This window comes from Trichosurus vulpecula, chromosome 2, assembly GCF_011100635.1.
Source record: "Trichosurus vulpecula isolate mTriVul1 chromosome 2, mTriVul1.pri, whole genome shotgun sequence".
In the NCBI taxonomy this organism is placed as follows: Eukaryota; Metazoa; Chordata; class Mammalia; order Diprotodontia; family Phalangeridae; genus Trichosurus; species Trichosurus vulpecula.
Genome location: NC_050574.1, coordinates 245,596,311 through 245,619,956, shown reverse-complemented (window position 1 = coordinate 245,619,956; position 23,646 = coordinate 245,596,311). Strand labels below are relative to the sequence as shown.

The 23,646-nt window shown below is 37.7% G+C and overlaps 1 pseudogene; it reads left to right on the top strand.

Annotated features, from left to right (window-relative positions):
* Window positions 1–21,768: 21,768 nt before the first annotated feature.
* LOC118836945 lies at window positions 21,769–23,280 on the top strand (annotated as a pseudogene).
* The last annotated feature ends 366 nt before the right edge of the window (window positions 23,281–23,646 follow it).

Sequence of the window (23,646 nt, the reverse complement as noted above, 5' to 3'; positions counted from 1 at the left end):
CAGGGAAACTCATACCTGTAATGTTGCAAAACTGTTGATATCTTCTGGTGATCTCATCATGTTGCTCTCTGGTGCTGTACGCTGGGCATTGTGCCTCTTCTTTCATCTGGAAAAGTGTTTATTCTGAGCATTATTCCACATTATAACTTCTGGGTATTTATATAGATCTTGTTGCTGCTTGACGGTTTTGCTAGTCTTGAGGATGTGAAGATTCTATCGCTAATTATAGGGCACTATATATTGTACAAGTATAATATATCATAACTGTAAAGCATGTCATATCATATTGTATATATGCATTTCATGCCTCTTTTATGTAAAATAGTTTTTTTCTCATCCTTCCTCTTCTTCCCCCCTTCTTCCTTTTCCCTCTTCCCCTCTTTATCACCCATTAATTTCATTTTTTTTTAAATCATCCCATCATAGCGAACTCATACCATTGCCCTCTGTCTATGTAAATTCTTTCTAACTGCCTTAATAATGATAAAGTTCTTAGGAATTACATGAATCATCTTCCCATATAGGAATGTAAACAGTTTAACCATATTGAACCCCTTATGATTTCTCTTTCATGTTTACCTTTTTATGCTTCTCTTGAGTTTTGTATTTGAAAGTCAAATCTTCTATTCGGCTCTGGTCTTTACATTAGGAATGCTTGAAATTCATTTTCCCACCTGGAGGACTATACTCAGTTTTACTGGGGTAGGTTATTCTTGGTTACAATCCTATCTCCTTTGCTTTCCAAAATATCATATCCCAAAGCATCATTTTTTATAGTGTAAGTTTTTAAACATTGTGTGATCCTGATGATGGCTTCACAATATTTGAATGGTTTCTTTCTGGCTGCTTGCAATATTTGCCCCTTCATGTGGGAGCTCTGGAATTTGGCTATAATATTCCTGCAAGTTTTAATTTTTGACATCTCTTTCAGGTGATCATTCTTTCAATTTCTATTTTACACTCTGGTTCTAGGATATAAGGGCAATTTTCCTTGATAATTTCTTAAAATGTGATATTTAAGCTCTTTTGTTTTTATCATGGCTTTCAGGTAGTTCAAAGATTCTTTAATTATCTCTCTTCAATCTATTTTCCAGGTCAGTTGGTTTTTCCAGTGAGATATATCACATTTTCTTTTTTTCCATTCTTTTCCTTGTGTTTTATTGCATCTTGATGTCTCATGAAGCCGTTTTTTTACTTCTGAACTACTACCTCCCTTAATCCACCCTCCCTTTTATCATCCTACCGCATATCTTTTATTCCCTCCTCTTCCTTTTTCCCTACTGGGTAAATTATATTTCTGTACCCAATGGAGTCTGTATGTTATTTCCCCTTCGAGCTAATTTCTGATGATAGTGAAATTTAAGCTTTGCCCATCACAACTGCCCCCCCATTTCCCCTCATAAAACCTCTTCTTTCTATGCCTCTTTTTTAAAAAACACTATTATTTTATTTTTTACCCAATTATATATAAAAACAACTTTTAACTTTGTTGTCTTTTTAAAGTTTTGAGTTCAAAATTCTATTTTTCCCTCTTTCCCCTCCCCCCTCCCCAGATGGTAAGCAATTTGATATAGGTTATACTTGTGCAGCCATGTAAAACATTTCCATATTAGCCATTTTGTGCAAAAAGATAGAGAGAGAAGAGAAGAGAAACAGAAAGAGGAAGGAAGGAAGGAAGGAAGGAAGGAAGGAAGGATGCTTCAGTCTGTACTCAGATATTAGTTCTTTCTTTCTTTGGAGGTGGATAGCATTTTTCATCATGAGCTCTTTGGGACTACCTTGGATCATCTTATTGTTGAAAATAGCTCAGTCATTCACAGCTCTTCATCGTACAATATTGCTGTTACTGTATACAACATTCTCCTGATTCTGCTTTACTTCTCTTTGTATCAGTTCATGGAAGTCTTTCCCAGTTTTTTTCTGAAATGATCCTTCTTGTCATTTCTTACAGCACAATAACATTCTAATATAATCATACACCACAACTTGTTCAGCCATTCCCCAATTGATGAGCATCTTCTCAAATTCCAATTCTTAGCCACCACAAAAAGAGCTGCTATAATTTATTTTTTGGTACAAATAGCACACTCTCTCTCTCCTCTCCCCTCTCTTCTTGCATCCCTCCCCCTGCCCAGACCATACACACACACACACACACACACACACACACACACACCCCTAGCAGTGATATCACTGCATCAAAGGGTATACACAATTTTATAGCCCTTTGGGCATAGTTCCAAATTGTATGCATTTCTTTTCTGAGAAAATTTTCCTCATTTTATGTCTCCCTTGCTCCTTGTCCCAGAGTATCCCTCTTTCTCCCACCTTCATTTTTGTTGGAGATCATTCCAACATAATTGACTCACTCCCATGCCCTCTGTTTATGTAAACTCCTCTTAACTGCCATAATAATGACAATGTTCCTCGGAATTACATGTATCATCTCCCAGTCAGTTGAAAACCTTGCTATTCCCTACACAGCTAAAATTTTGCAGCTTTTCATTTTATTCAGCATTTAAACATGTGTAGAGTCCTCTAGTGCTTAGTAAAACAACTAAAAGAAACATTGTTTGCCTTCTCTGTGGAACAAGGCAAGAAAGAAAGGAAAGTCCTCTATCCTCTTCCACAAAACTAAATTAGATGGTGGGAAAGCCTAGTTTTAGAATAAAGAGATATTAGTAGTAACAAAGAAAAACAAAAAAAGAAACCCTAGGAAAGGACATGCTGTGAGAAAAATCTTAGGGCTTATAGATGGAAGGGGGGAAAAGGATGCCTATTGCAGTTATAGCTGACCTGTGTTACCTAATAGGGAAATGAGAAAATCCACATTGAAAGATTTAAATGACAAATCTGTCCCTAACTAATAAACTGATCTCCTAGGGTTTAGACAAGTATATTTAGATAACCACTATTGTTTTTATTACAAGAACATAGAGGCTGGAACAGAAGGTTTTCACTAACTTTGACAATTTCAGTCTCCTCTTTTCCATCAACTCTTGATTGCTTGAATTTCTTAATGCTGTCTTTATAAGAACCAATTAGTATGAAGCCCTCCATTCAAAATCTTTTCAATATGTTCTTAATCTGTCACAGAGTAAAATAGCCACTTTCTTATACTAATGACTCATCTGGAGTCACTTATGTTTTCAGTTCCACAAAGTATAACAGCACCAAAATTCTTTAATTAGAAAAAAATTAAAATCCTTTCAACCCCAAAAAAACAAACAGAGTTAGGAGAATGCATTTAGGTAGAAATAAACAATTGTGCACAATGTTTGGCTTCCAATTCAATTTTAGTTTTATTGACAATTTGGAAGCAGTAATGAAAGTTGTATTCCTATGCCAGCATCTAAGAGATGGAAGCCTTCCTGCTCTTCATTGCAATATTATAAAAGGTGGCCAATAAAGAATAGAATGACTGTTAACCAGAGTACTAAATGTACTGCTGGCTATTCTAGTGTTCTTGGTCACAATAGCATGGGCTTTTATGCTTATCTCTGTACCAAAGGAAGCTCTTCATTATATTTAAATAGATTATAACAAATGAAGGAGAAAAAAGCCTTTCAAAGTAGGAAATGGCAACCTTCAGAATCATCCAATCAAAAAATTTTAGATTTAGAAGTGTCTTCAATGGCCATCTAGCGCAAACCATTCCTAAAAGTAAAGCCCCATTACATACAACATATCCAATTAGTGGCCATCTTGCCTTATTAATTGACCTCCAAATCAACCAAACATACTACCTCAAGAGACAGCCCATTAGACTCACGGGGGAACTTTATCAGAAGATTTTGTTTTTGTTTTCCCTAAATTGTCTTTTTTTTGCAACTGCCACCAATTGCTTCTGGTCCTGACCTCTGCGAATAAATAGAATAAACCCCCTCTTCTATGACAAGCTTTTCCTGATCTCCCTTAATCTTAGTGCCTTCCTCCTGTTGATTATTTACAATTTATTTTGTGTATAGTTTTTTGAACATAGTTGTTTGTGTGTTGTCTCCTCAGATTATGAGCTCTTTGAAAACAGGGACTATATTTTACCTTTGTATCCCTATTGCTTAGCACAATGCCTGGCATACAATAGGTGTTTAATAAATGTTTACTGATTGATGAATACTTCCCCAAATTACATGGTTTCAAATCCTAATTTCACACCTTTAGATGTTCTCTAGCTTATTAACTTCCTTCCTAAACTGTGATATCTAGAACTGAATGCAGTACCTCAGAAGTGGTCTGACCAGGGCAAGGTACAGTGGCAACATCACCTCCATTTTCTTTGAAGGTATAGCTCTTTTAATGCAGTCTAATATTATATTAGCTTTTTTTAGCTGTCATATCACATTACTAACTCAATTCAAGCTTGCTATCCACTAAAATCCCCAGAATCTTTTTCAGATAAATTGCTATTTAACTATACATTTCCCATCCGAACTCTGCCAATTACCACCCCTGTGACGTGGAGCAACTCAATGTCTCTGAGATTCCGTTTTGTCAACTGTAAAATGAGAAGGCTGAGATAAATTACCTTTATGTTACCTCCAGACTACATTTATGGTTCCATGTTCTTGTAGTGTTGGAAATGATTTTTTGAACCCAACTATAAGATTACATTTTAGTCTTATTAAATTAGATTCAACCTACAGTCCTAAAGACCTGTGTTCTAACTTTGGTCTCTTTAAATTTATCTAATAATTTTTTTGTCTTTTAAAAAGGGATACTTTCTGGGAAGATATAACAAGAAGAGTAGTATAAACAAATGCCCCCAAAATAAGTCTCATCATCCCCTTTACTGCCTTAGGCCTGGAGAGAGTGGTCTCAAACTGAAAATACTATGGCACATTTGACCCACCACATTCACTTCCTGTATGTGCCACAGCTGCTGGACACAAGATGCAGCCTTGACTAAGAATGTGACATGGCAGCTGCTCAGGCGATTCACTGCTGGGGTCCTCAGGGTGCTGCTGGCTTTTCTCCTGTCTCTGTTCAATACCTTTGAAGTTCCCAATATCACTCTGTTTCCAATATTCTTTCACTTAAGGTTAGGAAAGAGTAAGTCTAACAGGGACAGAAGCAATAGCAGGGCTATAAGCCACATGGTAATCCCAGACAGGGAGAGTACAGCAGCTGATACTACAGTCCCTCCCCACATCCAGACACCAGGAAGAGAGAGAAGCTTCCTCCATTTGAGACTTTTGAATGTACTCAGTTTAGCTTAGGCATATCTTTAAAATGCTTTTCATCACTACATAGAAAGAGCACAGGAAACTGCCTGAAATATCTATGAAGGCTCTAAAGCAGAGGAGAAACACTTCAATTATGCCTACCTAGAAGCAGGCTCATCAACCCCACCCTCATTCCATACCCCTTACATGTAGGTAGCAGGCAAAACAGACTGTGCAGACTCAAAAGATCTGTGCCACTTTTTAATGATCCTGAAGGTTTTATCTCTTCTTCACCCCTCACGGGAGCTACATAGGAAAAGTGAGAATTCTTAGAGAAGTGTCAACAAGTAAGACAAAATGATTAATTGGGGGAAGGATGAAGTCCTCCCTAGTGTACTCAGTATAGAAATTAGCACTCACTTTCATACATTCCTATCCAATCTGCCAATCACCTACATTTCTATTTCCTTTTACTGTTGTAACAGAGGCAACAAAAGCTATCATTGGTGCAGTGGATACAGCACTGGGCCTAGAGTTAGGATGACCTGAGGTCAAACCTAGCCTCAGACACTTACTAGCTGTGTGACCCTGAGTAAGTCATTTAGCCTCTGTTTGCCTCAGTTTCCTTAACTGTAAAGCAGGATAATAATAGCACCCACATCACAGGGTTCTTGTAAGGATCAAACGAGATAATATTTGTAAAGTACTTGGCACAATGGCTGATACATAGTAGGTGCTATGTAAATAGTTATTCCCTTCTGTCCCCTACTGTAATAGAAAAGGGGGAAAAATGCTTGGATTACCACCAAGAGTACCATTAAATCAGGACACTCTGATATACATGGTCAGAACAAGATGCCCTGGGAGCCATTTCTTAGCCAAAGTAGACATCACATTTAAAGTATCTCTCCAGGGTTCACAGTGGTTTCAATACGTGTGCATCTCCGTAACACTTATAATACCTTTGAGCATCGATCATATGTGGCTATCTAGTACAGGGAACAGAAGGGAATAAGCATTTCTATAGAGCTTATTATGTGCCCAGCACTGTGCTAAGTACCTTACAAAGATTATCTCATTTGATCCTCACAACAACCCTGGAAGTAGGTGCTGTTTATTATCCCCATTTTATTTTTGCTTGAAACTGAGGCTGATGGAGGTTAAATAATATGCCCAGGGTCACACAGCTAGTAAGTTTTTGAGGCTGGATTTTAACTCAGGTCTTCCTGACTCCAAGGCTCAGGGTTCTATCCACTGTGCCAGCTTGCTCCCTAAATAGTCAACCCTCCCCTCCCATCACTCCACACCCCATTCAGTTGATCAACGGCTTCTACAAGGTACATCTGCACTGCAAAACACACCAAAAATTGCTTCATTAAATGTCCTCTCTGGTGAGATCATGCTGTTCCCATTGGCTCACTGCCTTTTCCTACTTTATTGTGAAATGCTCACCCAGGAGATGTAAGATTGCTTTGATTGATAAGGCTGAATCATTCATTGATCAATATTTAGAACAAATTTGTTATTATTTCTCTTTAAGTAAAATAGATTTCAAGATAGGAAAGACAAATAAGAAGGGAAGGAAAGGGCAATAAAAAGAGTCAACATCTTTAGCTTAGTTTGATTTCTCATTTTAAAAAATCCAGAACAATAATAAGATTTTTAAAAAATTGTGTGTGCTTTTTTATTTGTTTTTGGTTGCGTGTGTATGTGTTTTGCATTTAAACCTCTGGTTGAAATCAACAATGAATATCTCAAAGCAGAAGAAATAAGTTCAATGAAAGGGCATAAAATCCAGGATACAGAGAATTTAGCAGAGTGGCCCCAGCATTAACATGGGGTTGAGCAGTTCTGGAAGTAAATTGTAGCCACCACTGCCACTACAGGGATCCCCTTATATCCTGGAATCTTAGCAATGGCCACTGAGTTTAATTTTATATTACCCCTCTGAAGAAATTTCAAAAGACAGCCACAATTCACATAAATTTCTGTGTGTGTGTGTGTGTGTGTGTGTGTGTGTGTGTGATATTAGCCTTCTATGCTCCTAATGTCCCTATTCGCAAAATATAGATATATGGGTGAATATAATTATGCATGTGCTTCTAATGTCCCAATCCACAAATATATACATACATATAAAAATATATATTAGATGCATTTAAATATATTTATGTATGTTCCTAACTCCCCATCCACAAATATATCAATAAATATATAGATATGTCCCTGATGTCCCATCCACAAATAATGTGTATACATATATATATATTCTCCTGATGCCCCATCTGCAAATATCTATAGCTATATCTAGATAGATGGATTAGATAGACAGAGATACAGACAGACAGACAAACAGATAGATAGATAGAGGCATTAGAAGGATAGGAGGTCAGTTTCCATAGCTATAAAATAATGGGTTGAACTAGATAACCTCTAAAAATTCCATCCAGATCAGACAGTATATGATTTTATGACAGTACATTAGTTAAAATAGCTCATCAATATACACTTGATAACAGTGGTAGGGAGTAGCCAACAGAAAGTTGGTTCCAAAGTTAAGAGCATTTATAAATTACCCTAGAAGGAAACCCTACAATTTTACATGGAAACTTGTATTTTATTTTAAATTTCACATGATGTGCAATATATATACATTTAAAATTATAGAATATATGTATATATTACATATTACTACATTTGTATTATATTGTGGTACATTTTATTTATTTATTGGCTTCAGGTAGGTAGCCCTTACAAATTCTAACAAAAGGGACTGATATAATGTTAGAAGTGGAAAAAATAACATAGCCCAACATACATGAGCAAATGAAATATTTACTGAACCCACTGAGGGAAAAAAATCAAGCCAAAAATTGGATGTCAAGCAATGACTGGTATAGACTCGGAGTGGGGGATAACAAAGGTAGCATATATAATTAACAACAAGTCCCATTTTAAATATTCTTAGAATGTATGATAACTTTTTTTGCCAAAGGTAAATGTGTGAAAATTTAGCTTGGCAAAATAAAATTTTAAAAATATTTTCCTAATACAGGGTGGGGAGCAGAGTAGAATCTATCTTTCACCAAATTCACATATTCACAGTCTTAAAAAGTCCCTAGATGTTTTGCATGTAAAAATTGGGCTTCACACATTTGTAAATCTGGAATGAACAGAAAATTATCTTGGAAATCAGATGGTTTGGACACTTCCAAGCGCTGTCCTGGAGAATATACTGTAGAAAAACTGCATTCAGAATGTTTTCATATTGCCAGGATTGTATGGTCTCTCTAGCCCTACAAAAGAATTTGGGAAGGTTACAGGGAGGGCAGCAGGAGGACAAAAGACCCAAGAAAAAGCAAGGGAAAGGCAGAATACAACATATAAGATCTCTCCTGAGACTTTGCACTGGCTGCTCTGTATTCTCCTCTACATCCCATTCTACATATACATAGACTCCCAATCTCCCAGAACCCTAATTAAAAATGACATCTAATCAACTAATATGCTTGTACTCATGATGTTACATTTATACAGTAAAAACAATTCAAGGTTGCTAAGCCTGAGAAAGAAGCATGTCTAAGCAGAAGTGTGTGGCTTGGGTCCAGGCCAGAAGCAGGGCTGAGAGCTGGATTTGGAGTAATACCAATTTAAGAGGTGGAGCTAAGACCAAGACTGTAACCTGACCTGACAGAGCCCCTGGGGTCAGGGTGAAAAGCAGAGATCAAAATGAGAACCATGACTCTGGAATGAAAGAGAGAGCCAAAGTGGGACTGTCAGAAATAGATACGTGCTCTGCAGAGAACAGAACTAGGGTTAGGGGACCAGGAGTTAGGTAGAGGGCTAGTGAAGTAGCACTATGTAAATTTGACACTGGCAGCCTGTCTGATGGGTCCCTTTAATTCTGACCAGCATCAGTACTCTCTAGATTGAGGCAGATTACAATATCCCCATGCCTTACTGTAGGTGAACTTCATGAATTGCTATGGTCAAAAATATTCATTTTCTAATGCCCAACCTTCTGATGCAAATTCTCTTCAAATTTAGCTACTATGGTCCTTGGGAAAAAGACAGAGCTGCACCTGAAGCTTTTCAAACTTGGTAATACCTGCCAAAACTTTTGCTCCACAGGCATATCCTTTAAGAACACAGAATCACCTCCACAACACAACGCAGCCACTAGTAGAACTTAAGTGGAGGTAAGCAGCCATGGGTAGATTAGTCTGAAACTCCATACAAGATGGTTTACTTGCCGAAGGATGAAAAAGACCTTATTTGGAGTTTATTTCAACTCTAATACCATCCCTGGCATCAAATCAAATTAGGAATAACACACAATAATGTGTTAAATCTATTTCCATATGTATCATATCTCCATACTCAACTATAATGTTGATGAGGACAGGCAATCTGTATATTCCCTAAAGTTTAGTACAGTTTCCTCTATGTAGGAGGTTCTTGATAAATGGTGATTTAGTCAAAGTGTATTTATGTGAAAGAACTTTGAAAACTTAAAAACTACCCAAAGCATTGTTGTTGTTATACAGTAGTGCCAGGCCCAATTAGTGTGAATAATGAATCTTGTGAAGAAGTCATATCGATTCATATTTGCAGTATTAAAAGTTATAATTATGTAAATATGATCACTGATTCCAACCCAGTAGAAATTTACAGTATAAATTCAAATAATGCAACTGCTTAACAGGATTTATCATTCACACTAATTGGAACCCAGGTGTATGATATAAAGGCAACATGACATCACGGCTAGAGGGTAGCTTTGGCTTCAAGAAGACGTGGCTCTGACACATAATACCTGTGTAGTCTAATGCATACTATGTACCTGGATAAGTCAATTAACCTCTCATTGTCCCAGGCAACTTTCTAAAACTATGATTTTCAGATGAATTGCCAAATTATATCAATGGAGGGAGTTTCTATCCCCTTGTCTAATAGGAGCAGCTAGGTGGAGCATGGGTAGAACCCCAGGCCTGAATTCAGGAAAACTCATCTTCCTGAGTTCAAATCTGGCCCCAGACACTTACTAATTGTGTAACCCTGAGCAAATCATTTAGCCTTTGTTTGCCCCAGTTTCCTCAAATGTAAAATGCTAGAAATGAAATGGCATACAACTTCAGTATTTTGTCAAGAAAACCCCAAAGGGGGTCATGAAGAGTTAGACACAACAGAAAAACAATTATATAAGAAAGTCTGATAAAATCACGGGTTTTGACAAACAAACAAACAAAAACCAAAGATGGTTGTGGTGGTAGCAGTAATGACACAGGATCCTTCAATTCATAAAGCTTTCAAAGTATCACTAAATTCCAGAAAAGACATAGTCAAGTAGTTAATTACATGAGCACATCAGTCAAGCAACTATTGGTTGAACACCTACTATCTTGAAGGCATTTTGCTAGATTCTGTATAAAACTAGTAAATTATATGGTCTCTGTTCTCATGTTGGTAAACAAAATGGGCTCTTAGCACTCAGTTCAACCAAGTGCCCTTGAAGAGTTTGATCTTTGTTTCCTTGATTAGATTTGGGAGTCCTTGATGACCTCCTTGCCTCAGGGGAGAGCCTAGTTTACACATGAGTTTGAGTGACATGTTTGGGACATCAGAGGCTTTTAGACCACGTGGGTTTAAGTCTCCTCTTTGTGACGATTCTAGGTCACATGGGTGAGTCGCATGTGTGACTCACCCTTGACCCTGAAAAAGATATAAAACCAGGGGTTGGCTTTCTATTTTTCGGAGCTCTTACCCACAGCCATGGTTGCGCACTTGACTCTGGGCCAGCCCTTGTTATGAGCTTCCGGGCTGAACTTAGATGTTGGTAACTATGAATTGTATTTGGTCTGCCTGTTGATGTCTGTAATTTGTTTGTATTTTGCTCCGAAGTTCAGGGTGCTGGATTTTTCCCCTGAACTGAGTGAATGACGTCTCTATGCTGGATTAAAATAAGCTTGTTAACCCCTTAACGTTGCTTTCCTTAGTAAAGCAGATCAAAAGAACCTGGGCTTTTGCAGCATGCTGGTAGCATGCTTGTTGTTGGGCTTGTGTTGGTCTTTCACCCCCCCCAACAGCTGCTAGCCAGATTGTTGAAACAGTTCTCAAGCAAATTCTAACTTGAAAGACCAAAAAACCAAACAAAATGAAATGAAAAATTAAAAGAACCAAAAAAAAGAAAAAATTAAAAGAATCAATAGAGTAAGCAGTATGTCTCAAATAAAGAAAAGGAGACCACTTTGGTCATGGAAGGCCTCACCAAGCATTGAAGGATAGGTAAAATTCCATAAGATAGAGAGGGAAAAGGCAGGCACCACAGGTAGGAAGAATGGCTTAAACAAAGGCATGAAGTAACAAAATATCTCTAGCTAACAGTGAATAAACATGTCCAGCTAGAATGGACAGTTCAAATAGAAGTATAGTGTGACCAAAGATTGGAAAGGTATGTTGACAGTAGGTTGTGGAAAATCTTAAATATCAGACTAAGGATTTGGACTTGATCTTCTCAGCAAAAGGAGCCAGTGAAGCTTTTTTAACAGGAGTGCAATGGTAAAATCAGAGTTTCAAGAGGAACACTCAGGTAGCACTGTGCCGCACTGTTATTATGGTGTCCTAACTGATCTCCCTGCATCTAGCTTCTAAACCAGTGGTGAGGAACCTGTGCCCACAACACCATATGTGGCCTGCTAGGTCCTTCAGTGCGGCCTTTTGACTGAGTCCAAGTTTACAGAACAAATCCTTTTATTAAGGGGATTTTTTCTATGAAGTTTTGGATTCAGTCAAAGGCCCACACTTGAGGGCCTAGAGGGCCACATGTGACATTGAGGCTGCAGGTTCCCCACCCCTGCTCTAAGGCCTTCTCTCATCTGTCCTAAAATGCACATCTTATCTCTTGAAAGCCTTAGCTCTCTTCAAGGTTCCATTCAAATACCACCTCTTTCAAGATGCTTTCTACTGATTCCTGAAGCTATTAATTCCTTTACCTACCCCATCACCTTGTATTTATTTTGGATGCATTTTATTTTTAATTATCTATGTGCATGTTGCCTCCTACCTACTCCAATAGATTGTAAGCTCCTTGAAAGCAAAGACTTTTGTCTTTGTATGTGTAATATCAATTAAGTTGGGGCTTTCTTACTGTTTTAAAATGATTAATTAAGTGTCTTTGAGTCTTACTAGGTGCTAAGCCCCAGGCCCAAACCCCTATTAGGTGTTAAACCTATGTGGGTGTGAATTGGTAACTAAGGTGGGGCCCCAGGTGGGGCTAACTAAGGGAGTCCTGATTAGATCTTTGCTCCTAAGTTTGCCCCCAAACCCCTAATTACTAGGTGCTAAGCCTATGTGGGTGTGAAACTTCCAGGGTGCTAAGGGGAGGTGCTAACTCCAGAGCCAATCATAGCAGCCTAAGTTCTGATCATTCAGATGACGTTCGATGATGTCTGAAACTGTATAAAAAGAAAAGACAGAGCTATTTGCTCAAGGCTCTCACTGTTGATGGCATGCTGATGTGGAGACTCCGGGCAGCTGTAGCTAAGAGCCCTCCAGCTTGTAAACCGGATCTTGGGACTTTGTTAAACTCTGGTAACTATGAATTGGGATTTGAATCAGACAAGGTCTGTCTGTCGATGTTTTTAATTTGTTTATATTTGCTCTGAAGTCCAGGGTGCTGCCTTTTTCCCCTGAACTAAGTGAATGATGTCTGTATGCTGGATTAAAGTAAAAATGTTAACCCCTTAACGTTGCTTTCCTTAGTAAAGCACATCAAAAGAACCTATGCTGGCAGCATTCTTGTTGTTGGGCTTGTGTTGGTTTTTCACCCCCACAGCAGCTGCTAGCCGAATTGTTGAAACAGTATGCTCAGTGCCTACCATTAACACCTGGCATAGGGTAGGTACAAAATATATGCTTATTGAACTGAATTGGATAGTCTTGACATAAGGAGGTAAGGTTAAGAAAGAGGAAATATGAGATATTTCAAATAAAAATTTGGAGAATTTAATAATTCATTTGATATTATGCAGGGGGGCAAAGGAAAAGAATCAGCTAAGTACAAACCTTTAAAGACTGGTTGATTGGAAAACTACTGACAAGAGAAAGTGAAGTCAGAAGAGATATATAATTTAGTTGAGAAGACGATCATTTTAAATATGTTGATTTGGAGGTAACTGGCTACATGACATCAAAATAGAAGTATCCAATAGTGGTTTTCCTTAAGTATATATCTTACTTTGTCATTCCCTCCTCAATAAACTCCACTGGTTCCCTATTTCTTCTAGAATAAAACATTGAATCTTCTGTTTAGTAGGCTCTTGATGAATGCTTATTGGTTGATTGATTGTATAGGCAATTATAGGAGGAAGGCTGATGCTGGAAGTTCTCTGTGTAAAGGTGATAGCTGAAGATGTTGGAGTGGGTAAAAATTGACAACGAAGAGAATCTACAAAGAGAAGGGAAGGGAATCCAATACATTTGTATGGGAAGTTATGCTTTGATGATAAAAAATTAATGTGCTGAACTACTAAGTTTATGAAGGAAGCTTTAAATAGAGTTAGTTTCATTTTTTAGGATTTTGTTAGTCTGAATAAGAAAAATATGTACTTTGGCAGATTATCCTTTACCCAAACACTATAAAAGATCCTGGACTTCAAGGAAGAATCTGTAATAATATTATCAGTCTTAATTGACCAGGGATTCTAAGGAGGCCCTTGAAAGATCCTAGATTGGAAAATTCTTTGTAAGTGAGAAATAACCTCAACAAGGGACAAGGTACATAGTATTTTAATCAGACAGTCAAGAGAATCTCAACAAACACTCATATTTCTTCTCTGCAATTGTCCCAAAAAAGTGTCAGCATTTGTTACAAGCCAGGTTAAGAGGCAGCAATGAGAGCCAATTTGTCTGATCAGATAAAAGTCACTTCTGCTGACTGACGAGATAAAGAATATTTTATCCATGAGAGTTCAAATTGATATATGTTGAGAACTTGACAATATTCACAAAAAGATGAAGAGAAAACATCTGCTTAATGGTCTGTCCAGTAAAAATATACAAGTAGCAACTCTATGGACAAATGGACGGGGAATTCCTTTGTACAAAAACAACATCTGAGAACCAGTATTACTAAGCAGCAGTGTTGATGTTCTGAGCGTATATTTTCCATAAAGCCTTGGCTACATTTTCCCTTGGGCTCATATATAGTGACATTTGCTCCAGAACCAACATGTATTACATAAAGTTCACTTTGGATGTTATACAGTAAATTTTAAGTTATCAATGCCAATGTAGAGGAACCATGGAAAATAATTTGAAATAACAACATATAATGGAAAAGTCATTTATATTTGGCTTTGGAATACGTTTTTGTTCCTATATTTATATGTGGGTGTGTCCAATGTTCTACAAATTCCCAATACTTCAAACTATATAGTGAAGTCATATTATAGAGACCTTGTAGACAAAATCAACATCCTCTTCTCATTCTCCACATTTGACCTTGCTGACTACTCTCATCTTTTTGACAATTCAATGTCTTGGATTATCAAGAGACATTATACTCTAATAGGAATAATAACTGGTATTGATAGTGAGCTTTCATGGCAACGCAGGGCTTTCATAAGGCATTGGGGGGGAGGGAAGAGACAAGATGGCAAAGTAAAAGCAAGGACTTGCTTGAGCTCTCCCCCAAATCCCTCCAAACACCTGTAAAAATGATTCTAAACAAATTCTAGAGCTACAGAACCTATGAAATGACAGAGTGAAACAAGGAAGGATCTATCATACTCTACCGGGAGCAAAGCGTAGCCCAGAGTGGGCTATGCCTGCACAGACCAGGTCTGAGCAGACCTGGCAGAGCAGGCCTTAGGGCACTGAATCACTGAGTTGTGGCAGTTTCTAGACTTCTCAACCCACAAATGCCAAAGACAACTTAGCAGGTGAGTGGGAAAACTCTGTTGGACCTGGGTGAGAAAAGGGCACCATCCTGCCCTAGCCCCAGGGCAGTGGAGTTGGCTACAGTGGTGGGGGTGGCTGTAGCAGCTGATGAGGCAGCAACTGTTTCCAGAGCTCCAGGCCCACAGAGAGTGGGGAAATCAAGTGGCTGATCAGAGCAGAACTGCAGGGATCTCTTTGCTGGCACTGAGGCAGGATTCTTTTGCTTTGCCCTGCCTGGATCTGGGTCGTAGTCCTGGGTGGCAGTACTAGGGTAAGAAGGAGTGCTGGTGTGGCAGAGCTTGTGGTGACTGTGGAGAGGGAGTCCTCCTAGCAGTTTCAAGGCAGGAAAGAGTGCTTGAGGTCACTCACAGAGCAAAGCACAGGCCACTAGAGGAGTAAACACCTCTCCTTGGATCATGCTACCTCAGAAGAACTGCAAATTTATAGGTGCCTAGCAGTAGCTCTGAAAACAGCAGCACAAAAGCCCTGAAGCTTGGGACAGAGCACTTTCCACTCCGATGTAATGGTAATCAGGGCAGGACTTTTTTTGCTGTTCTTCTCTTTTGGGATGCTAAGGCTATCAAGTGCCCTTAATGAGTCTTGGCTTTCTTTGAATGGGGCAGGTAAAGTGGACCCCTTTTTGTTTTGGAGTGTTTCTCAGTACTAAGGCAATCGAGAGTCATTGATTTGTATATGATGTGGTGCTAGGAATTAAGGAACTTTCCCATACCCTGGATGGTGAGCCCTGCACCCTCAGGGGCCTGAACAGCATATATGTACTGGAATGTTAGCGTTTGACTTTTGGAGATACACTCATTGAAAGAGTGATGAGACTCTGGGTAGCTGATTGAAGCTCCCTGCCCTGGCTTTGAAAAAACCCAGATATTGGTACTTCTCTGGTAACTATGTATATTGTATATTGACATGTATATTGACAAAATCAAAACAGAAATCTGTCTGTTGCTCTGTTTATATTGTCTCTGTAATTTCTGTTTGTATTTGCTCTAAAGTTCAGGGTGCTGGCTTTTCCCCCTGAACTAAGTGAATGGTATATGTATGTTTAATTAAAGTAAGATTGTTAATCCCTTAAAGTTGCTTTCCTTAAAAAAAGAGATCAAAAAACCCGTATTAGCAGCCCTTCTGTGTGCTGGTGTTATTGGTCTTTCACCCTCAAAACAGCAGCTAGCAACATTGTTGTTACATCTGGAAGCAGAGTCATACCTTGACAAAGAGCTGAAAAGTCAAGTAATTGGCTGGGAAAATGAGCAAACAGCATAAAAAACTCAGACTACAGAATCTTACTTTGGTGACAAAGAAGATCAAAACATACAGCCAAAAGAAGACAACAAAGTCAAAGATCCTACATCAAAAGCCTCCAAGAAAATATGAATTGGTCTCAGGCTATGAAAGAGCTCAAAAAGGAGTTTAAAAATCAAGTAAGAGAAGTAGAGGAAAAATTTGGAAAAGAAATGAAAGGGATGCAAGAAATCATGAAAAATTAGTCAAAAGCTTGCTGAAGGAGGCCCAAAAAATACAGAAGAAAATAACACCTTAAAAAATAGACTAATCCAAATGACAAAAGAGGTCCAGAAAACCAGTGAGGAGAAGGATGCCTTCAAAAACAGAATTGTCCAAATGGAAAAGGAAGTCCAAAAGCTCACTGAAGAAAACAATTCCTGAATAATAAGAAAGGCATAAATGGAAGCTAATGGCTTTATGAGAAATCAAGAAATTATAAACAGAGCTAAAGGAATAAAAAAATAGAAGACAGTGTGAAATATCTCATTGGAAAAAACACTGACCTGGAAAATAGATGCAGGAGAGATAATTTTAAAATTATTGGGCTACCTGAAAGCCATGATCAAAAAAGAGCCTACATATCATCTTTCAGGAAATTATCAAGGAAAACAGCCCTGATAATTCTAGAAAGAGAGGGTAAAATAGAAATTGAAAAAGATCCCAAAAGGAAAATTCCTAGGAATATTAGAGCCAAATTCCAGAGTTCCCAGGTCAAGGAGAAAATATTGTAAGCAGCTAGAAAGAAACAATTCGAGTATTGTGGAAACACAATCAGGACAACACAAGGTCTAGCAGCTTCTATGTTGAGGGACTGAAGGGCTTGGAATATGATAGTCCAGAGGTCAAAGGAGGTAGGATTAAAACCAAGAATCACCTACCCAGCAAAACTGAGTATAATTCTTCCAGGGAAACATGGATTTTCAATGAAATAGAGGACTTTTAAGCATTCTTGGTGAAAAGAACACAGCTGAATAGAAAATTTGACTTTCAAATGCAAGAATCAAGAGAAGCATGAAAAGGCAAAAGGAAAGAGAAATCATAAGGTATTGATTAAAGTTGAACTGTTTACATTCCTACATGGAAAAATGATATTTGTAACTCATTAGGCCTTTCTCAGTATTAAGATGGCTGAAAGAGAATATATATGTGCATATACACACACACACACACACACACACACACACACATATAGAGACAGAAGGCACAGGGTTAGTTGAACAGGAAGTGATGATATCTAAAAAATAGAATTAAGTGGTAAGAGAGGAATATTTGGGGAGAAGAAGAAAGGGAGAGATAGAATAGGGTAAATTATCTCACATAAAAGAGGCAAGAAAAAAATTGTTATAATGGAAGGGAAGAAGGGGTAGGTGAAAGGGAATGAGTGAACCTTACTCTCCTTGGATTTGGCTTAAGGAGGAAATAACATACACACTCAATTGAATATCTTACCCTACAGGAAAGTAAGGGGGAAGGGGATAAGAGAGGGTGGAACATAGAAAGGAGGACAGATTGGGGGAGGGGATAGTCAGAAGCAAACACTTTCGAAAAGGAACAGGGTCAAAGGGGAAAATTGAATAAATGGGGGATGGGATAGGATCAAGGGAAATATAGTTATTCTTTCATAATATGACTATTATGGAAGTGTTTTGAATAATGATGCACGTATAACCTATATTGAATAGCTTGCCTTCTCAAGGAAGGGGGGTGGGGAGGGAAGAAGAGAGAATTTGGAACTCAAAGTTCTAAAAATAAATGTTAAAAACTGTTTTTACATGCAACTGGGAAATAAGATATACAGATAATGAGGTATATAAATCTATCTTGCCCAACAAGGAAGTAAGGGAAAAGGGGATATAGAGAGAGGAAATGGGGTGGCAGAAAGGAGGGCAGACTGGGGAAAGGGGCAATCAGAATAAATGCCATCTTGGGGTGGAGGGAGAGGAGAGATGGGGAGAAAATTTGTAACTCAAAATCTTGTGGAAATGAATGTTGAAAACTAAGAATAAATAACTTAATCTTTTAAAAAAAAGGCATTTTGTGGTAAATGTGATTGATTTATGTATGCTCCATCACTTATAGTCAGGTTCCAATTAACACTATACTAAAACAAGAATAGTCTCAAAGAGTTTTCATATGCTGCTCTAAATATGGTGATGCTTATTTTGTGGCTAGTCTATAGCTAAATCTTCTGTCTTTCTCAACCTTCATTCTCAGGGCAAAAAAAACATTACTAATGCAGAGACTGATATAATATTAATTCATCCATCTGATCATTCATAGAAGATAAATTAAGTGATTAATAAATGTTAGACATTGTTCATGCACTGAGTTTAACCAATTAACAAGCTTTTTTTACTGAGCAATTACAATATACTTAAACTATGTTAGAAACTATGGGGGATATGGTAGTATAATATGACAATTTTACAATCAAAGAATTTGTAATCTAGGGAGGATTAAGTCTAGTATATATCAGTGAATAAGAATGATGACTAATATTTATATAGGATTCTATATATGTAACCTGAGGTTGAAGCCTGGGTATTTTCATGAGACTCACCTAACTGGTGGAAAGAATGATTAACTGACACTGTTCCTGTGTGAGAGGTAGAGTTGGTCAGAGCTCAGGACACAGAGTTCTTCTTGCTTCTAGCTTCAAGAGAGGACACACACAGTTCGAAGCTCTCTTTATGGGATGGCCAGTATGAGAGAGAAAAATTGGAGGAAGAATCTTATAAGTAGAGGAACCAATGCTTCAAGCATATTATTATTTCCAGCTTGAGAGTTAGAGATTTCAAGGAATTTTCCCTTGTGTAAAATGGGGGACTCTTGAATGAGTTGCACTATCTCTCTCCTGTAGAAGAATTCATTCATTCTATTTATTTTCCGCCATATTCCAATCTGTTTAACTTCTCTGATTTCTATTTGCAATTAGCCTTTTAAATTAAATTTTATTTTCTTAATTAACAGAAATCTATTTTATCTCCCTCTTATCCTTAAAGGAAAACAAAAAAAAAAATTCTTGTAAAAATATGCACAGTTAGGCAAAAAAAATTCTCTTATTGGTTGTGTCCAATGGCTTCAATAAATTGCTTTATTTGCTATTCAATGTGTGTGATGCTCTTTATGCAACTAGCTCTTGATGAGTAGTTAAATGGTTTATATAAAAAATGGTCATTTTCTGATAAATGTGGGAGATGTGGGAAAATCAGAACACTGATGCATTGTTAGTGGAGTTGTGAACTGATCCAACCATTCTGGAGAGCTTTTTGGAACTAAGTCCAAAGGGCTATAAAACTATGCTTTGATCCACTTTGATTCTTTGATCCAGAAATATCATTCCTAGGTATGTATTCCAAAGACACTATAAAACCCTTTTTTTATAGTGTCTTTGGAATACATACCTAGGAATGATATTTCTGGTAAAGTACCCACACGTACAAAACTGTTTATAGCAGCACTTTTTGTAGGGGCAAAGAATTAGAAATTGAGGGGATGCCCATCAATTGGGGAATAGCTGAACAAGTTGTGGTATATGAATGTTCTGGAATGTTATTATAATATAAGAAATGATGAGCAGGAGGATTTCAGAAAAACCTAGAAAGATGTATATGAACTGATGCTGAATGAAGTGAACAGAACCAGGAGAACATTGTACACAGTAACAGCAACACTGTGCCATGATCAACTATGATAGACTCAGCTCTTTTCAGTAATAAAATTGTACAAGACAATTTCAAAAGACTCATGATGGAAAATGCTAACCATATCCAGATAAAGAACTATGGAGTCTTAATACAGATCAAAGCATATTATTTTCACTTTTTTTTGTTTTTTGTTTTTCCTTCTTGGTGATTTCCCCTTTTGTTCTGATTCTTCTTTCACAACATGACTAATGTGGACATATATTTAATATGGTTGTAATGTATAACCTATATCAGATTATTTGCTGTCTTTGGGAGGGAGGTGGGAAGGAAGGGAGGGAGAAAAATTTTGAAATCAAAATCTTATGAAAATGAATGTTGAAAACTATCTTTATGTGTAATTGGAGTAAATAAAACACTATTAAGTGTGGGAACAGGTCATTTTCCTTAGACTTGAAATATTAGGGAGCAGAGAGATTCAATTACAATCTAATAAATTATAGTATAATACCCTTCTTTTCCAGAGACTAATGAGACACATCTAATGAGATTAAATGGTTGGCAGGTACTATAGTATATCAAGAAATCTGAAATATGATATCGGACTTTGACAAAGTGATTCTGCCCAGTCTAGGGTAGCTTGCATAGACAGGAATAATATAATCATGCTGGGAGAGCTAATTAATAAACAGCTTATGTACCCAAAACTCAGAAGCAATCAAGTATAGTAGTATAGAACCCAAATATTCTAGCAACTGCAATGAAGATTCATTATTCATCAAAAACTGATGAGAAAACTAGAAAGGTCTGAAAGAAATGATTATTTAGAACAACATCCCACACTATATACCACAATAATCTACAAATATATTTTTAAAAACCAGATATAAAATGTCATATCATAAATTAGAGAAGAAAGGAAACTTCCAAAACTGTGAATTGTGGAAGAGTTCTTGGTGAAACAAGGAATAAAGATCACAGGAGGAAAAAATGAACAATTTTGACTCTATAAAATTGAAAAGGTTTTGGACAAATAAATTCAATGAATTAAAACTGGAAAGGGGGGCAGAGCTGAGATGATGAAGTAAAGGTAATGCTACAGCCAAGTTCTCTCAACATTCTTTTCCAAATAATTTTAAAATAACACCTCAAATCAAATTCTAGAGTGGCTTAGCTGACAAAAGATTGGGTTGAGACATTTTTCCATCACATGAAAACATAAAAGGGCAGAAAGGTCAGTGACGCTGAGGTAGGGACTGGCCCAGAACAAATTCAGTTGCAACCCTAGCAACATTGCAACACTGGAGAAGACTCCATGTAGCAGCAGTAGCAGCAGTTTCAGGAACTCTCAGCCTAGAGAATTGGAAAACTAGTCAGAAAGTGATTGCAGAGGACCTCTGCATTAGTGCTGGGTACAGTACCAGGTAGAGTTTAGCTACTCCATTGCACTTATACAGTTCCAGATCTCAGTTCCAGGGTAGAAAGGTGTTCTTGCAGTCTCAAGGGAGCAGGGACTTTAGTCACAACTCCTGCTAGTGCTTGCAGCTGCAAGGGAGCAGGAACCCTAACTGGATAAAGACCAGAGTGCGGACAGAAGATCAATGACCACACTTCTCTCTGGATCACACCAACTTGGAAGCACTAAAAACATACAATTCCTCAGAACTAGCTGTGAAAACAGCAGTACAGTGGTTCTGGGCCACTTTTCAGTGGTGGCAAAAGTGATGCCTTACCAAGTAGAGGACTACAAGGTACTCTTCACCACTGGTACCAGCTTAGAGCTGCTGCCAAAAATATGGAAGAGTGATGGTAAGGTATTTGTTTGGAAAGAATTTGACTGTTGCTCTGACAAAAGCTGAGAAGTAAATATTTGTTTCTGAAGTGAATTTGTTCCACAAACTGAAATATCCAAATATTGTCCAATACTGGGATCATGTTACTGATTGATCCAACATAACACTCTTTATTGTGATAGAATATTGTGAAGGAGGGGATCTAGCTAATATTATAACAAACTGCACCAAAGAAAGACATTACTCAGGTAAGGATTTTGTTCTCCATGTAATGACTCAGCTGACCTTGGCCCTAAAGGAATGTCATAAATGAAGGGATGTTGGCCATAGTGTGTTGCATTGGGACCTGAAGCCAGCTGATGTTTTCCTGTATAGCAAGCAAAATGTCGAACTTGGAGACTTTGGGCTGGCCAGGATATTAAACCACGGTACAATTTTTGAAAAAAGTTTTGTTTGCACATCTTGTAATATGTCTCTAGCACAGATGAATTACATGTCCTATAATGAAAAGTATGATATCTGGTCATTAAACTGCTTGCTGTGTCAATTGTGTCCCTTAATACCTTCTTTTACAGTTTTCAACCAGAAAGAATTTAGTTGAAAGGATCAGAGAAAGAAAATTCAGGCAAATTCCATATTACTTCTCAGAATTTAATGATTATTACCAAGATGATAAATTTGAAGGATTACTGTTGACTGTCAAAGAAATTCTGGAAAACTTTCTGATAGCAGACTTGGTAGCTGAAGAGCAAAGAAAAAATCCTGAGAAGAGAGAGCAACAATGAGGAAAGCCATAAAAGCTGCAGAATTTAGACCCTGCAATGACTGAACTGAGACTAAAGGAACAATTGCAGGAGAGAGAGAAAGCCATCAAAATAAGAGAAGAAAGGCTACAACGGGATGGGGAAACTGTGGCCTTCTAGGTTCTTGAGTGTGGCCTTTTGACTGTGTCCAACTTTACAGAACAAACTCTTTCATCAAGGGAATTCATTCTGTGAAGTTTGGATTCAGTCAAATGGTCACAATTGAGGACCTAGAGGGCCACATATGACTTAGAGGCTGCAGGTTCCCCACCCTTGGGCTAGGACTTAAGGAATGTAAAGTTTGTGTTTGGGGAAGACTTGCAGAAGACAAACTCATCAGAGTTGAAAACTTATTTTAAAAAGTACAACCTGCTAAAGGAACAGATGATCTTGGCATTGACAAGTAGCCCAGAGCCACTTGATTTTCCCTCATCTCTAACCAAGAAGAAAGTTCACTTTATTCAGGAAAGTAAAGAAAATGTCCTCAGTGGCAAGAACTCTGAGAATTATAGCACCACAAAGCCTAAGAGCAGAGACTTGAAGAAGAGACTTTATGCTACTCAACTTCATGTTCAAGTCCTGTGAGAGCTAGGAAAAAACTACCAGCTTAAAGAGCAGACAGATTCTGGGCATACACTGATTAATGCTGTTGAAGACTGTACAGTATTTACTATTGTGACCATGTTAAAGATTGATATTTGATTGCTATGTCTTTAATATACTTGGCTATGTTTTATTATATCAAAACACATGAGTAATGTTTTTCCTAATTTTTAGGTTTTTAAAAAACTAGTAGCTAAGAACAACTGCCCTTATATCTTAGAACCAGAAGGCAAAATGGAAACTGAAAGAATCCACCAACTATCCTTGAAAGAGATCCCCAAAAGAAAACATCCAGGAATATTATAGCCAAATTCCAGAGCTCTCAGATCAAGAGGAAAATGCAAAAGCATCCAAAAAGGAACCATCCAAACACAGGAGAGCCACTGTCATGATTACACAAGAT